Source organism: Amblyomma mixtum, chromosome 1 (genome assembly GCF_055824585.1).
Source record: "Amblyomma mixtum isolate Tamu chromosome 1, ASM5582458v1, whole genome shotgun sequence".
In the NCBI taxonomy this organism is placed as follows: domain Eukaryota; kingdom Metazoa; phylum Arthropoda; class Arachnida; order Ixodida; family Ixodidae; genus Amblyomma; species Amblyomma mixtum.
Genome location: NC_143012.1, coordinates 273,712,124 through 273,728,347, shown reverse-complemented (window position 1 = coordinate 273,728,347; position 16,224 = coordinate 273,712,124). Strand labels below are relative to the sequence as shown.

The window sequence follows — 16,224 nt, the reverse complement described above, 5'->3', positions numbered from 1 at the left end:
GTGTGCGTGTACACACACACACACACACACACACACACATATATATATATATATATAGCCGCAGCGCCGCAGCGCGGCGTTACAATATATATATATATATATATATATATATGAGAGAAGCCAACAACCACAGAAACCAAGGAGCACAGGGGATTTTTTTTTTTTTAATTAATTTTTTTGTGGTATTGATCAAGTAAGAATATTACTGAATATGTTGTCGCTTAAAGCTAATTGATTAGAAAAGCAGAAGAAAGAACAACCACATGCCGCCGGTGGGATCCGAACCCACGACCTCCGAATTACGCGTCCGGTGCTCTACCTCTGAGCTACGGCGACGGCTGTCAAACCTTCTGCTTTCGGGGGTATTTATGTTTACAAGTAACCTAACCTTGATAGTGTTCATCAGCTCCACCCACGTTCGTAAGCGGCGGACGTGGAACGTCCTGAGTTACCGCTGGTGTGACGTAGAACGCCATCGTATATATATATATATATATATATATATATATATATATATATATATATATATATAAACATATATATATATATATATATATATATATATATATATATATATATATATATATATATCCTTTCTGTACAAAACCATGTAAATAAATACCATGAACGCAAAAAAAGAGCTGGCGTGGCGGAGTGGTTAGCGTACTCGTCTCGCACCCCGGAGAGCCTGGTCCGATTCCCCAATTCGACCAATTTTCTACTCGGTTTTATTTATTTATTTTACTTGCAGCATCACTATACCATACCTTTAATTAGTTGCATATTTACTAGCCAAAGTACAATTGGCCCGTTTGAAATTTGCGCACTGTGGCATCACGACAATTTCGACCAATTGAAAAGCTTGACATTTCTGTCGACAACTCCAGCTTACAACGATGAGGAATAAAAGGCTTCCGCCGTAAAAGTGTAATTCCCCCTGCTGACAAGCTTCTGCTGACAAGCTTCTGCTGACAAGTTTCTGCTGACAAGCTTCTGCTGACAGCCTTCTGTCGACAACGATGAGGCATTAAAGGCTTTCGCCTTAATACAGCTCAAAGCTGCATGCCCGACGTGCGCTGGGCCTACCTCCAGCAAAATCGAGCCTACCGGTTGCACTGCGCCGCACCCAAGGAGGTTACATATATACGAGGGGGGACCCAAAAGAAACCGGATTTTTTGTATAAAAACGTTATTTATTAACTCTTGCACAAAATTCCTTCAGTCACCTTCAAAGTACTCTCCATGAAATGCGATGTACTTGTCAAGTCTTTTTTCCCACTGTTTGAAGCATCTTTGGAACTCTTCAACGCTGATATCGTCCAGTGCCCTTTGCGAAGCTGTTTGTACGGCCTCAACATCACCAAAACGCTTCCCTTTTAGACTTTTCTTCATTCTCGGAAAGAGAAAAAGTCGCACGGGGCTAGGTCTCGTGAATAGGGAGGGTGCGGAACGACAGTCGATCCACGAGAGGCCAAATAGTGGGTCACTCGTAAGGCTGTGTGTGCGGGGGCGTTGTCGTGATGAAGGAACCAGTCACCTGATCACCAACGTTCCTTGCGTTTCCTCCGCACATCCTCTCGCAGACGTCTTAAAGCTTCGAAATAAAAGTGCTGGTTAACAGTCTGGCCAGGGGGAACAAATTCTTGGTGCACAATTTCACGAACATCACAAAAGACATGATCATTGCCTTCACATTCGACTTCAACTGCCTTGCTTTTTTTTGGTCTCGGAGAGTTGGGAGACTTCCACTGGCTTGACGCTTGCTTAGTTTCTGGGTCATACCCCTAACACCAACTCTCATCACCTGTAATGACTTTAGTCAAGAAGTTTGGATCACTTTCAATCACTTTTTTTAAATCCCTACTCAAATTTAATCGAATGTTCTTTTGATCCTGTCTGAGAATGCGAGGAAGAAATTTAGCGGAAACACGTCTCATTTGCAACTGCTCAGTCAAAATTCGCTGACGGGAGCTCCAACTCACCCATGTCTCTTTTGAAATCTGGTCGATTGTGAAACGACGATCTTTGTTCATTTTTTGACAGAATTTGCAACGTTTTCATCGTTTCGAGACGTTGAAGGACGCCCAGAACGAGCATAGTCTTAGACACTCATCTCACCACATTTCAAGCGCCTAAACCACTCGAAAACTTGTGTGCGGCTCATAGCATCCTCTTTAAAAGCGTGTTGCAACATTTGGTAAGCTTCCGTTGCCGATTTTTCAACCAGGAAACAAAACTTCAAACACACTCTCTGTTCTTTTAAATTTGCCATAAAGATTTCGCAGGCGGAACAAAATAACTGCAAGCGAAACACAACACTACGCTCGTATTTTTGCCTGAAAATTTATGCCGTCTGCACAGTTGTTTCGTGAAGGTCTCTACTAACCCCATCTAGCGGTAGAACTCTCTACTACGTCTACGAATGGCAGCGCGCTCTCAGTCCGGTTTCTTTTGGGTCCCCCCTCGTATATACCTATAACCTCCTTGGGCGCGCCACAGTCGCCGCTCTTGTCCACGTGACTGGATTAAAGCTTCTGACGCCCCACAATATGCTTGCGGCTAGCGCACGAAAACGTTCATACGCCATTCTAAAACTTACTGTTCGTGAAAGCGACAGCGGACGCCGACAAAGGATGCTAGCGGATGCCAACCCAGCACTCCACCCTCCCACAGTGATCTGAGTATTTAATGGTTATGTTCTTATGAAACTGGCGCTGAATTTCCTTCTAGTGATGCCTAAACACTGGGCTGAAATAACCCCTATATTAAAGAATACATTTTTTACAACGTTGTTTACTAGATGTCCGAAAGAAAGTATATTACTATCCTTGTTGGTGCTCTTTAACGAAATGTTAATGGTAGACTTCACATAGAGCTGATCTGATACCAATGCCACTGTAAACGCCCCTTGTACAAGTCGTGATTCTCCAACTGAGTAGCCTTTTAAAATGGTACTCTTTTCCGCAGCGCAATAGCTAGAGCTCTAAGCCTTGGCAGCTCTGCAAGTAACTACCGACGGGCCAGCGAAATTACGGCGTCCTCGCAGAGAGCTTTTCAAGACTAAGAAACTTTGAGTTGTTAGAGTCGGGATTCCCAGAAATGGCTACACTATATTCCACGCGGTCAGCTGAGGGCTAAGGCCGCTTTTTGGAAAGTTCCTACCCAGCCGTTCTGGACACAAGCATTTCTCAACGGGAAAGAGCTTAGGAACGCAGTTTTTTACGAGTACATATTGAAAGATTTCGCGATAACGATAAACATATCTGCAGATATCCTATCGGCAGGCCTGCATTTTTTTTGCTATTAACGCTTTTGCCATCGTCAAAAACGTTCCCCAGCTGGTTTTCTATGGCCGTCTTAACTACACAACGCGAGCAGTGGAAACAATTTTAGAATAAAAATTTCGTTACGCATCGGAAAAGTAGATCATTACTTTCCATATTTCCATGACAGTATCTTACATTTTCAAATACTGAAAATTTTTGTCCATGAATATAAATATTGAAAATTTTTGACCTCGAATGTTCCGTGGACTCCGCCACAACTTCTTTTAACAATAAAAAATCTCATTACAAATTCACTAGCGTCAGATGAATGTTGCACTTTGTAAGTGTTTACTTTCAATATTTACTCTTTATGAACGTACAGTCCACTTGTTGTGTTCCTTTCCTTCAAACGCACGCACCAGGCCTGCATCGTGCATATTCTTTATTTTGTTTGTTATTTTTCCTTTTAGTACCCTGACATTATTTATTATTTACAACTGTGTGTATTCTGAACTGGCTCTACGTTTTCTAACGATTGATTTCTTCCAGGCTGATGAACTTTCATTTCTTCTATGGGACATAAGCAATGCAAGACTGTGTAAAACTGTTTAATTTCCTCGTTTTGTTAATTTTTTGTCGTTGTTTCTTTATGTCTTCAGGCTTAACCGGCAGCCCTGTCCCGCAGCAGGGCACTTTTATTTTTCTTTCTTTTTAAAGCCTTTTCTAACATATGTCCTGTCCCGCACAAAAGCGACAACTCCTAAGCGGGCAGGCTTATATTTGCGTACAAGACTGGAAATAAAAATTCTATTCTATTCTATTCCACTTGGGTCTTGCAGGCGACGACGTTTTTCTGATTCTTACTCCACGGAGCAGGCGAGTATCGACGCCAAGCTATCACTATGAAAGAACAACAAATGCAAACTGCAAGTAAGCAAGAAGTTCAGAGAAAGAAAATACATATGTGGAATCACGAATGCACATAATGCTTTATTTAAGGCATTAATTTGAGCTAAACACAGCGGCAAAGACCGGCAGTGCTAATTGTAAATGGAGTTCCATTATCGTCATCCTTACTACACCCACTGCAGGACAGAGGCCTCTTTCATATCTCTCCAATTAAGCCGGTTCTGTGCCTGCAGCGGGCACCTTATCCCCACAAACTTCTTAATCTCATCCACCCACCTAACTTTCTGCCACCTCCTGCTGCGCTTTCCTTCTCACGTAATCCAGTCCGTTACCTCTAACGACCATCGGTTATCTTGTCTTCGCATTACATGCCCTGCCCAAGCCCATTTTTTCCTCTTCATTTCAACTAGGATGTCATTTGTTCCCTGACCCAATCTCCCCTCTTCCTGCCTCTTAACGTCACACCTCTCATTTTCCTTTCCACAGCTCGATGCGTCGTCCTAAATTTAAGTAGAACCTTTTTCGTTAGCCTCCACATTCCCGTACTCCATTGGTGGGTACAGGTAACATAAAGCTGTTATATACTTTTCTCTTGAGGGATATTGGTAAACTGCCCTTCATGATCGTATAGTACTTGCCAAATGCTTAGTGGTGCAGCGGTTAAGTGATGCGCCACTGCCCTGCAATGGCAGATGCTGCCATTGGCGGGACTTGTGAGGCTCGGGTTGTTCTTCCCGAGCCACCTCTCGCGACCAGTCAGCCCTTTAACTGGCACCTGCCACGGTGGTCAGTTTGCTCACAATCTGGTCGGCAGGTTATGGTGACGCCACAAGGTCACGTGACCTAAGTGGTCCACCTAGGTTGCTTATTCCCGTATTTTTCGCTCACAATGCCGTCACCGGATTTTCTGCAGAACACTTTGCGAGTACACCAGTTTTTCAGCAATCCTTTTCCCCTGCACGACTGAACAGTGGAATGAATACAAAACGTTTAGTGAATCGAGCTAAGTGACTTAGGACATGAACTGTAAAGCATGATCAATGAGTTAGACAGGCAGAACAGAACGGTGGGGCTAAAAATTAACATGCAGAAAACCAAAGTAATGTTCAGCTGCCTAGAAAGGGAACAGAAGTTCGCAATCGGTAGCGAGGTGCTGGAAGTAGTAAGAGAATATATCTACTTAGGGCATGTAGTGACCGCAGGTAGTTAGTTACCGCTGATCCGGATCATGAGAGGGAAATAACTAGAATAATAAGAATGAGGTGGAGCGCATATGGCAGGCTCTCTCGGACCATGAATGGCAGTTTACCAATACCCCTCAAGAGAAAAGTGTACAACAGCTGCATCTTACCGGTGCTCACCTATGGGGCAGAAACGTGGAGGCTAACAAAGAGGGTTCAGCTTAAGTTAAAGACAACGCAGCGAGCTATGGAAAGAAAATGATAGGTGTAACGTTAAGAGACGGGAAGTGGGCAGAGTGGGTGAGGGAACAGCCGCGGGTTAATGACATCCTGGTCGAAATCAAGAGGAAGAAATGGGCTTTGGCAGGGCAGTAATGTGAAGGCAAGACAACTGTGATACAGGTAACTGTGACAACAATAACCGCTAGTCCCTGAGGGTAGCGGAGTGGATTTCAAGAGAAGGCAAGCGTAGCAGGGGACGGCAGAAAGTTAAGTGGCGGATGAGATTAAGAAGTTTGCGGGGATATGGTGGCCGCAACTGGCAAAGGACAGGGTTAATTGGAGAGACATAGGAGTGGCCTTTGTCCTGCAGTGGGCATAGTCAGGCTGGTGATGACGGTGATGATGAGGCCGCCTGGGAGTCCGTGTCTATTGTGTAGGGAGTGGCCCTCCTGGAGCCTTCGAACATTGCGAAGGCAATGGCGACTTCCTCTGCTTCCATTGGGTGGTCGTAGTTGACAGTGGCGCCGGTGATCTCCCGATGAGTGTGGTTGACCATCGAGGCTACTGCCGCTGTGATTCCTGGGTAGCTGGTGGCGTGACGTAGACCGTGTCCGCCCTTTCTCCTTTCCGGCGATGTTCCCGGTTGTATTTGAGCAGTGGAGCTCTCTCTCATCCTTTACTGCTGAATGCTCACATATGAACAAATTTGAAGAGTTGTTATTCATGCAGTATAATTCTCTCCTGCTTGGTCAGCAATAGCTGCCCGCAGTATTTCTAAATACATAGAAGCGCGCGAAACTCAAACCACAGTGGCTGAGGTATGATTTGACCTTGTACTGCTTTCTGATTGAAATATTTCGCACTTCTCTGGCGCTTCTAGATTTTTCAACTAGGTTTAACACTTTACGAAAATAATCATTACCTCGAAGTTGAAATATCTGTCTCAAAACTACCGCTAACAAAACTGCTTATATTCCATTTTCCGCCAGTACAAGGCTGAAAAATTTGTTCGCCTGCATCTCTTCCAATATACTTTGCAGCAATCACAACTGAGCCTGCCACGCAGGCAGTTTTCGTACCTTCCTACAGGGAGCTGCAGTGCCTCTTTGTTATCTTGTGTCAATTCGAGGAATGCGCCGCTTTTAGCGGAAACTGATGAAACTAAAAAAGAAACAAAAACTCCACACAACACCCGACTTGCACAGTACTACAACAATTTCATGCGCAACAAAAGAAAAAGTAAACACCTGATGCACTAAGCTAATTTTTCTCCCCGGCAGTTGTATCTTTTGTTGCGACGGCAACTATCTCCGCTATCGTAGACAACCACCCCGTCGCCTATCGCGTCGTCGAGCCGCGGCTTTATCACTTCCCACCAGCCCAGCGAGTCGTTCGGCTGATCTGCGAAGCGATCCTCTCTAGTCCCCCCGCACAGCCAGCAATCTCACCTAGTCGTTTTTGCCTTTCGATCCTCCACCTCAGCGTCAACCATTACTTGCAGGAAGCTAAAGGCCTCAGCGGCGAAGCTGCGCACCATTTCGTCGCCAAAGCGAAACTGCGCGGCGGGTCCGTCAGTGTGCGGCGTCCGCTACGAGGCAAAGTTGCACTCCACAGTGACCGCCAAAAGGTAACTATATCGCTCTGCGTTGCCAGCGAGGTCAAGCTTGCCCCCTTTAACCAATGGGCGTCGAGTCAGTCTGTGTACCCTGTTTACGTATAGTGACGCCCCATTGTGAATCGAGCGCATAACCTATCAGTCATGACCACGGTCATGATACTGCGCGTAGTGAAGAAGTATTGGTGTTGTACGAACGGTGTAATTTCTTTTTTTTTTCCCAGAACGAAACTGAGGGTTCACAGTTCCACAGCCGCTCCTGTGAGCACCGTCTCATCCCCAGACAGCTTGCTGCATGACAGCAGCTCATCCAGAGGCGAGTACAAACTATACATCTGCGTTTGCATCGAGTGCACAACTCTGCAGAAGGGCAGACGCGGTGTACGAAAGCTGTAGCATACGCAGAGGTGTTCGCGCTGCTTGTTCTGAAGCACGGGGTCTCACTCGTACTACGAGCAGTGTTATCTCTCGGTTTACCTCCAGGGTTTATTGCTAGCCGTGGGCTTCTTTGTGCGCCGCCAGCCCAATCTCTGGGCAGTTGAGTGCCGTCGCTGCACACACTCTCTCTCAGTGGTCGCGTTTCTGCGGTACGTGCTTCTTCGCTATTAGAGATACGCGCATAATTAAGCTGCACGCTCTATGCACGTGCGCGCAGATAGCTGCACACGCGCGATCAAGACACTGCTCGTAATTACCGTATCCTTTATCGGCATTTTTTTCCCGCTAGCTGTGAGGGTCGGGGTATTGTCTAAGATAGGACGTGCTTGTCGCCATGCACTCAATGGCATCAAAGCGCTTGGTTAGGAGAAAGAAAAACAAAGGAAAAAGCGAGCTGTCAAAGATTAACAGCCTCGGCTCGTCAGACAGTGGCGTGAAAAAGGACGATAGGAGAGAGGCACAAAATATAAGGAATTGCTTTTTCGCTTCACACTGAAACTGTATCTGCAAAACCGATCCTCTATAGAGCTTTAAGAAATAAAGAAAAAAAGTGCCGGAAACACTTGTACCGCATAACGCACTCTTGAACAGCTGTGGTCGATCACCGAGTGCGCCGCGAGACGTGTCATAACGTCCCAGGGGGAAGAATTACATATCAGAGCGAACGCAAAGATTCTATGCCGTGTCCACAGAGCACAGCGGTGTCGTTGTTATTCGTACTTTCAGTTACCCCTCGCCACCGTGGTCGCTTCGTTGACGTAGAGGATAGCATTCGTCGTGTCAAAAGAAATCAGTACACAAGATGCCCCCAGCGAAACGTGTTCGCTCATTGAAAGAGGAACTTGGAAGTGGTTAAACCAAGTTAGTCGCAGTGTCCTCGCATGCGTGATGACTTTAGTTTTGCAAAACATGCTCTGGCTGAGCTTTATATTCGGCAGGCAGGCACTGTTTAGTAAACACGATGCCAAAGTAGCTCAGACCGGCTGCCGCCAGTAATATTCAATTTGAAAGTGCTCGTATGGGTGTACTCACGTGAAGTCACGGACGCCGTTTTGTCTTCAGCGGTGCAGGCCAGGGCGGCAGAGCCGGCGGCCTTTCGCACCGCTCTACTATATAGACAACAAACTGCGGGGCGCTGTAAGGCCCAGTACTCCCCATCAGCGAGGAATTTTCATAATGGTTTTTTAGGCTCTCTTTTTTTTTTCTGATACTAGCTAGAAGCTGGTACGAGAGCGAATGGAAAGCGGATGCTATATACCGAAGGGCACTTCGTTTACCGGCAATAGCCGGTTTTACGATATCCTTGCATATCCAACATATTTATTTAAAAAAAAAAACTTGTTAAACCCATTTCTACCCGGAAATGCGCCTTCTAGAGTAGGATACAACTTAAGAAGCTGCATTGGTAACAATGGGTGATGGCATGTTTTACTCCGCTGAAAAAATCACAACGCCTAGAGGCCTCCAAATTCTAGAGCTTACAACTTTTCCTTGCGATCAGCTGCTTCTTTACGTAACAAGTGAAGTTTTTTTGTTTTTTTTTTGTCTCGGAGGAATTCTCTGCGGCGGTCCTGAATCAGGGCGGAGCTTGTTTTCCACTGCACAAAGCTGCAGGCAGTGGATCAAATTTTGGGCCGCATTCGACTTATTCGGGGTGTATTTGGTTAACTGGTGACCGTACACGTCTTTTAACGCTTGTTGTTCATGACGCGGATTAATTCGCGGCAGAGATCTAGAGGTCAAAACACGGGCCTGTCCAAGCTCTGATCGAAAGCTCTTGCGCGTTTAAAGTTATTCGCCTCGTCTCGACGTGGTTCCGCATTCTTTCCCTGCCCTGCTTTTTTCGGTCGGCATCCAAGCAAGCCTCATCACAGCCCTCACTCTCTTCCTCCTTGGGCCGAGCTCTCCTCGCTACCCCCATCCTTTTTTGCATACTCCCTTTACTTCTCTCTTTCCTCTTTAATTCCCCTCATTCCCTTCCCCTGTGCAGGGTAGCCAACCGGAATCCTTTCTGGTTAACATCCCTGCCTTTCCCTCTCTCTCTCCCGACCATTGCCACCTCGGTCTTCCCCCGCTCACCGCGAGGTTGCAGCACGCTTCTCACTATCGTCCTTTTTTCTTCCATCAGTTCTAGAGTGGTCCTCAATCTTCCCTTCTTTGGCGTTGAATAAATTTTTCGCAGTGTACAAGATGGAAAGGCCTTGCCCGCACGCCGAATTGATAATACACGCCACACGAGGAGAAAAATTGTTTCGTAGTAAATATTTGCGTCGAGAAAACTGCCATTTCCGAGTCAATTATTTAGAAAAATAATCAGAAAGTATGGTATTTTGTGTATGGGAAAGAAAAAGTATGGTATTTTGCGTCCCTCACAAAAACGAACGCTTAAATCGATGCATTGAGTACAAAATATCGTGAAAAGACCCTAATTATGAAACTGTTTGCTGAATAGCACAATTTGTATCCGAGTTTGAGCAGGAAACATCACCAATTTTTACCCCCCGAGAAGCATAAAAACCTGAAAACAAAGGGCCTTCTACATATCACAAACACTGACAGATACTTTCTGAAGGTCCCGCTAAGGTTCATTCCTTTTAGGGGTTGATTGCTTAAATTCTACACAGAATAACAAGAAAACCCACATTTTGAAGTGCCGCACTTTTTTGCGCAATGTAATAGGCGTTTTTTCTGTTACCCTTGAGGAGGAAATAAAAAAGAATAGACGACGTCTTTAAGCATCTTGTCCTAGCTGTCTCCCTCGCCCAGACATTTTGTTAACTCCTGATTCCAGAGCGGCCCTGTACCGATATCAGAAATGCGCGTCTCTAAAAGTCACCCATTTCCTTTCACCTCCAAAATCAGTCATTACACAGCACATAACAGCGGAGCCACAATGCACCTGCAAGAATACAAAGAACCCGTCTCTCTGGTGGCGCCACTCCTACCCCTGGTGGTGGTAAACGGCGGAACAGTCCAGAGAGCCTGTCAAGACAGACGAAATTTAACGCGTACGGACGAGCCCAGAGGTGTCGGAATGCAGGCAACCAGGATTTCAGCGTAACGCACTGCACACAGACGATTAGCTAGGCTGTATTAATGCTGGTTTATTGGGGTTTAACGTCCCAAAGCAACTCAGGCTATGAGGGACGGCAGCATTAGAGGCCCCGTTCTCGAAAAAAGCCAGCATCCGTCTGTCCCAGTCATGAAAGAGCAGGCGGCCTTCCCACTACGGTGACTGGTCGAGAGAGGTTGACGTCACGAGGTCGCTGACTGGTCGGGGGGAGGTCACGTGATTTCTCTCGACCAGTCAGCGACCTCGTGACGTCATAAAAACCTGCCCGCCGTAACCAATGGCAAGTAATGATGACCGAGAGAGGTCACGTGACCTTGGGACATAATCACAGCCTGCTCTCCCCCCCGTAGCCGAAGGCCATTAAAATAATTCAGTTACTTTCCAACCGTTCACTAATACTGCAATTTAATTCTAAGCACCGGAGTGTTTCCCGACAAGCTAAAAATCGCAAAAGTATCTGCAATGCACAAAGAAAGGAGGCGATAAAACTGACTTCGGTAATTACAGGAAATATTTTGGTTTGGGCTATAGTTAGGTAAGGTTGATTCTGAAGACCGCGCAAAAGGGACAAAGAAGGCAGAAGAAAAGAACGGGACAGGCGCCTGTCCAGTTGTTTTCTTGTGCCTTCATTGTCCCTTTCGCCGTCTTCCGAATCAATCTTATGCATTTACAGGTTCCTTTTCCACTTTGCCGATTTTCTCTAAGGTCATAGAACAAGATATCAAAGCGCGAGTCTTAAACTTTTACCAGAAAAATTACATTATCAAGGACCAAGAGCATGTGTTTCCGAAAACAAAAAAGTGCGGAAATGACGATGTATGGCAATATACCGAATGCTGTGCTAAATGGAGAATGTGGAAACTGACACATGTAAGGCATGTCTATGCCTTTATGCCAGCCTCCTAGGGAACTGTAGCATCTTCTCAAAATAAAGATTTGATTTGATGACAATCACTTTTCCCAAAAAGAAAACAGTATAGAATCACCAATACCGCTTATACCAGGTGTTTCGGGAAGGCCGCCACTCGTTTTTAAGGGCTTTTGCGTTGAGGGGAAGCTTTTCGCCGATAATATTGTGTTGGTGGACGTCAAAAAACAGGCGTCATGTTAACTGGTAAAGTGATTAACTAAGTGCTCGTAGTTAACTTTTTAACTATTGTCGATAGGCGCCTGATTACAATTGGAGATTTGTAGAGGGTAGTTAGTAATAGCCGTATCAGTTTTTAGAATTGCGAAAGCACGATTACCTTCACCGCTGCCGCTTAATTTGGGCCATTTCACGCCATTCGAAAACCGCGCGTTTGCGGGAAGGAGGAGGAGGAGGAGGAGGAAAGAGCTTTTATTATTCAACAAGTGGCATTCCCCCGCCCGCTCGGCACTAGGCTGGGGATGCAGGAGGCACCTCTTTAGATGCTGGCCTGGAGATCTTGTGCCCCGGCGGCCTCTTGAGCCAGTCAGACGAGGCGCAGATGGAACTCAGTGTAGGAACTACGCAGCAGGGTCTCCCAGGATTCTTTAGGGTAGATATTTAGCGCCCTCCCAAAAGAATTTGGGTATTCCCAGATTATATGGTCGATCTTACCTCCGGGAACATACGGTTCGCCAGGACCGGGTGTGGGATCGTGTATGTTTGGAATCGTCTCCACGCGACTGCCTGCGTATTATTTAACGACGGGTCTGGTGGGGGTACAGCTTACGTTCCAATCTGTAATGTTGAGTAATTTCCCCATATTTTTCCATGCGTTCACCGCTTCCTTGCCCGAAGGGGTTCCTCACGAGCCCAGAGGTATAAACCTCGAGCGAGCTCGTCAGCCGCCTCGCTGCCGGGGCGGCGGCCTGCGCCGGTGTCCAGATCAACGTAATTTTCCTCGCAATCTTCGCCGCCGCGGACGAGATTCTGCCTGCACTAAAATTTTGGATGGCAGTTTTTACTGTCGCTTATGAAGAAATTTCCTTCAGTCCAAACATCAGGCGAGCGAAGCAGATCCGCTCGCCGCAAAAACTAGGAGAAACTAGCCAGAACTCGAATTCGCCGGAAAAACTAGGCGATGTGCTCATCTGTTGACGCCCTGGAGCAGCGAAGTGGCCGAGGGCGGGGAGCACAGCAGCACGGACGAGGGCAGCGACTGTCACGTGGTCAATGCGTCACAGAGTGCCACGATTTGATTGACGTCGCTTCGCGCAGCCCGCAGGCGCGCGGTCTTGGAATGGCACGAGAAATAGCGCGAGCCACAGCGGCGAGGGTAATCGCGTTTTCGAAATTCTATAAATTGATATGGCAATTACTAATGCCCGGTTATAAATCTCAGATTGCAATCGGGACTCTATCAGCTGTGTTTAAAAAGGTGATTATCAGAATTTAGTAAACATGATTCGCATGTTTTTTGGCGTCCGCTAGTACTGGTATAACAATGCCACGAAAAGCTTCTCTTTACCTTAAAAACCCTATTTCAAAAAATTAATGGCGGGCTTCCCTGAAGCACCTGGCGTATGGAAGTGTAGGCCGGACCTAGGAGAAAGTGAAAAAGCACCTGCATGGTAGGGATAGCTAATGCGTTGTACTTTTAAGAAGAGTAGTCGGGTACAACTTAAGTCTGCAGTGAAGCTCCGCCCACATTCAGCCTCCGCGCACAGAATTCCTCCACGACGAAAAAGTAGTCAGCTGCTTAAACGTTTCTTGTTACCTAGTCAAGAAGCTTATCACAAAAAAAAAAATTATAAGCTCTAGAATTTTGATACGTGGATTGTTTCACATAGCCAATCATTAAAAAGCTGATTTCGTTTACTGTTGCGATTGGGCAGCGGAGTAATACAAGACGCCGCGGACAACGGTCCGATGTAGCTGCTGTTTTTTTAAGTTGTATCCTACTATAGTTGGTATTCTCGAATTAAGTCCACCGTAAACCGCGCAAAGGCACAACGCCAAAGATAGAAAGGGAGACGACGAACACAGCGCTGTGTTCGTCTTCCTTCCCGTCCTTCTTCTCCCTTCCTTTCTTTGGCCTTGTGCCTTAGCGCTGTTTACTATGAACTTAATACCCTTAAAGGTTTTTTTTTTTCAATTCCTTCTTTGTGAAATGCGCTACGAAAAATAGTGAGGCTCTGCAAGGCAGTAACAATAAGCGAGGCGTCGCCATTCTTTATCTTGCCAGGGTGATCTCGGTCACATTTCTGATCTTGCTTCTACACGTGCACATCCGCATCCATAATGTACCTCGAAATGGCGGAGCGCATGATGACACTGGCTGTTTGACATATTGCACCCTCTTTCGTGCCCATGTGCTTGCAAAGTGGTAATCTTCAATGTGTACATTTGGCCTATCACTTGTATGCAAGGCCTAGCTCTGTCCTTTTGTTCTCTGTACCTTGTTCTTTTCTCTTTGCTTATGATCGTTGGTTAGCGTGATACTTTCTCGCTTTAAGTATGCTGTTCGTTGGTGTTCTGTTATCGCATTTCCTTCTGCCTTACTGCCTCGTCAGTTTTTTTTTCCTTCAATTTGCTATTTATGTAACCTCCACTCCTGCCAGCGGCCTTTTTTCAAAGGCTGGCAGTATTCTCGAAAAAAATAATAAATACATGATTTATGGTTTATGGGGGTTTAGCATCCCAAAGCGACTCAGGCTATGGAGACCCCGTATAGTGAACGGCTCCGGAAGTTTCGACCACCTGGGATAGACATAATAAATAAATAATCGACTGTCAGTCCGAGCACGCAGCTCTACAAGAGAAGAAAAAAAAATTGGTTCCAAATGTACAGCTTTACAGTTCCCGCTTTTGCTACCGCTGGAACAACGGACAACAGCAGACACTCTTCAGTAAAGATAAATGAGGTTTCAGATATCATACAAACTGACCCGGCTGCAGGCGGGGCGCAAAACAAACCCTTGGCTGCACACTGGATTTTTCTGCCCTGGAGCCTCGCGTGTTTATACCATTGTCCCGAAAAGAACAAATCGCTGCTGCGCACAATGAGACGGCGCTTTCGAGCGCGATGGCTCTGACGTCAGCGAGGACTTATTTTTTTATCGGGGTCACAGCGGCACGCGCTACGGCCCGGAGAAGGAAAGGCCGTTAGAGGTTTTACGGCTTGCACGGCGATCATGATCAGCGCACGTGCAATGGACGCGGGCCCTGCTGATAAGGAAAACTGGGCCGTCTCTCCGGTGTCCTTGGTTCAGCGCTGAACCAATGGCTGGCCCGCGCAGCTGCGTCGAGGCCACGCACCCGTCAAAACACGTACCCTTTCGCGCCCCAGACGCAACGTGGTCACCAATCGGCTTGCGTCCGCTGCGGACAGGCATTTGCAACAGGAGTAAAACAATTCGTAGAATAAAAGTATTTCCTGATGAAGCAGTGTTATGGCATTGAGGAAGCACTTCTCGGAGCCCTAGCTGTGGTGCGAACGCGTGAAATTGCGGTGTTCGTTCGGGTGCTACCGCATATTTGGTGTGTGATGTATCTTATTGTGCACGCGTGCCGAGCAGTCCTTTAGTTGAGCGTAAGCTGTACGAGGCTGGTTTGTGGGGGTTTAGCGTCCGATCTCATGCTATGAGGGACGCCGTGGTGAAGGGCTCCGGAAATTTCCAACACATGGGGTTCTTTAGCGTGCACTGACATCGCACAGTACACGGGCCTGTAGAATTTCGCCTCCATCGAAATTCGACCACCGCGGCCGGGATCGAACCTGCGGGTCAGCAGCCGAGCACCGTAACCACTGAGCCATCACGGCGGCTTATTGATGCAAGGCGCGTCTCTCTAATTGTCCCAAAGCGACAGGCGCCATTTTTACCGCAACTTCCGACTAGCGTAAGATGTTCTGCAATTTTTAAAAGTAGGCTTTTTGAGTTACAAGACCGCTTTTTTGGCGCAGCAGTGTTAGCGGTGCAACGCATGAGAATATAGCTAAAACGGTAATTAATACTGGCCTAGTAATACACGGTAAGAGGGGGGGGGGGGGGGGGGTAGTCGGTGCATGGCTTCATAAAAAGATGAAGCGCAAAAGACGTGCGTGACTTCTAACGGTTCATTCACAGTGGACGCGAGTGAATAAATATCGAATAAGGGCGGAGGGACCTTGCATGCGCGACGAGAGGAATGCAAAACCAAAAAAGAAGGGGCACCTAAACACGTGTATCACTACATTCTATCTAAAACTGTATTTCACTGATATAAAACACAACAGAGGCGGAGCTCATACACTACTCCCCCGTCTTTTTATCACGAATGCCTCGACCAGCTCACGCGAGCTGTCATGTCCTTTTGCTCCTGTTTAAGATCTTTGTTTCTTGCAGTATCACTTCACATTTCTTTTCTTCACCGCATGCTTTGTAATGATGTGGTATGCGAGAACCCGTGCCGTTTTGTAAGGTGCGATTATCGCCTGCTACACGATGATTAATACATCCAATGTGCGATTTACCGCACGTCAGCAGGGTCGACCAACTGTACATGTGTTCCTTCGTCGTGTCCTGTCTTCTTTGCGCAAGTACCGTACGTACCTTTATTAGCAGGATCTGATA

At 46.6% G+C, this 16,224-nt stretch overlaps 1 protein-coding gene across 1 annotated transcript in view; it reads left to right on the top strand.

Moving 5' to 3' along the window:
• Positions 1-7,162: 7,162 nt before the first annotated feature.
• Positions 7,163-16,224, top strand: part of LOC149371738 (uncharacterized) — a 15,785-nt gene continuing 6,723 nt past the window's right edge. Inside the window, exons 1-2 of the mRNA XM_089566026.1 lie at positions 7,163-7,205; positions 7,418-7,509. The gene's annotated coding sequence lies outside the window, so the exon portion shown is untranslated. The remainder of the gene's footprint in view (positions 7,206-7,417; positions 7,510-16,224) is intronic.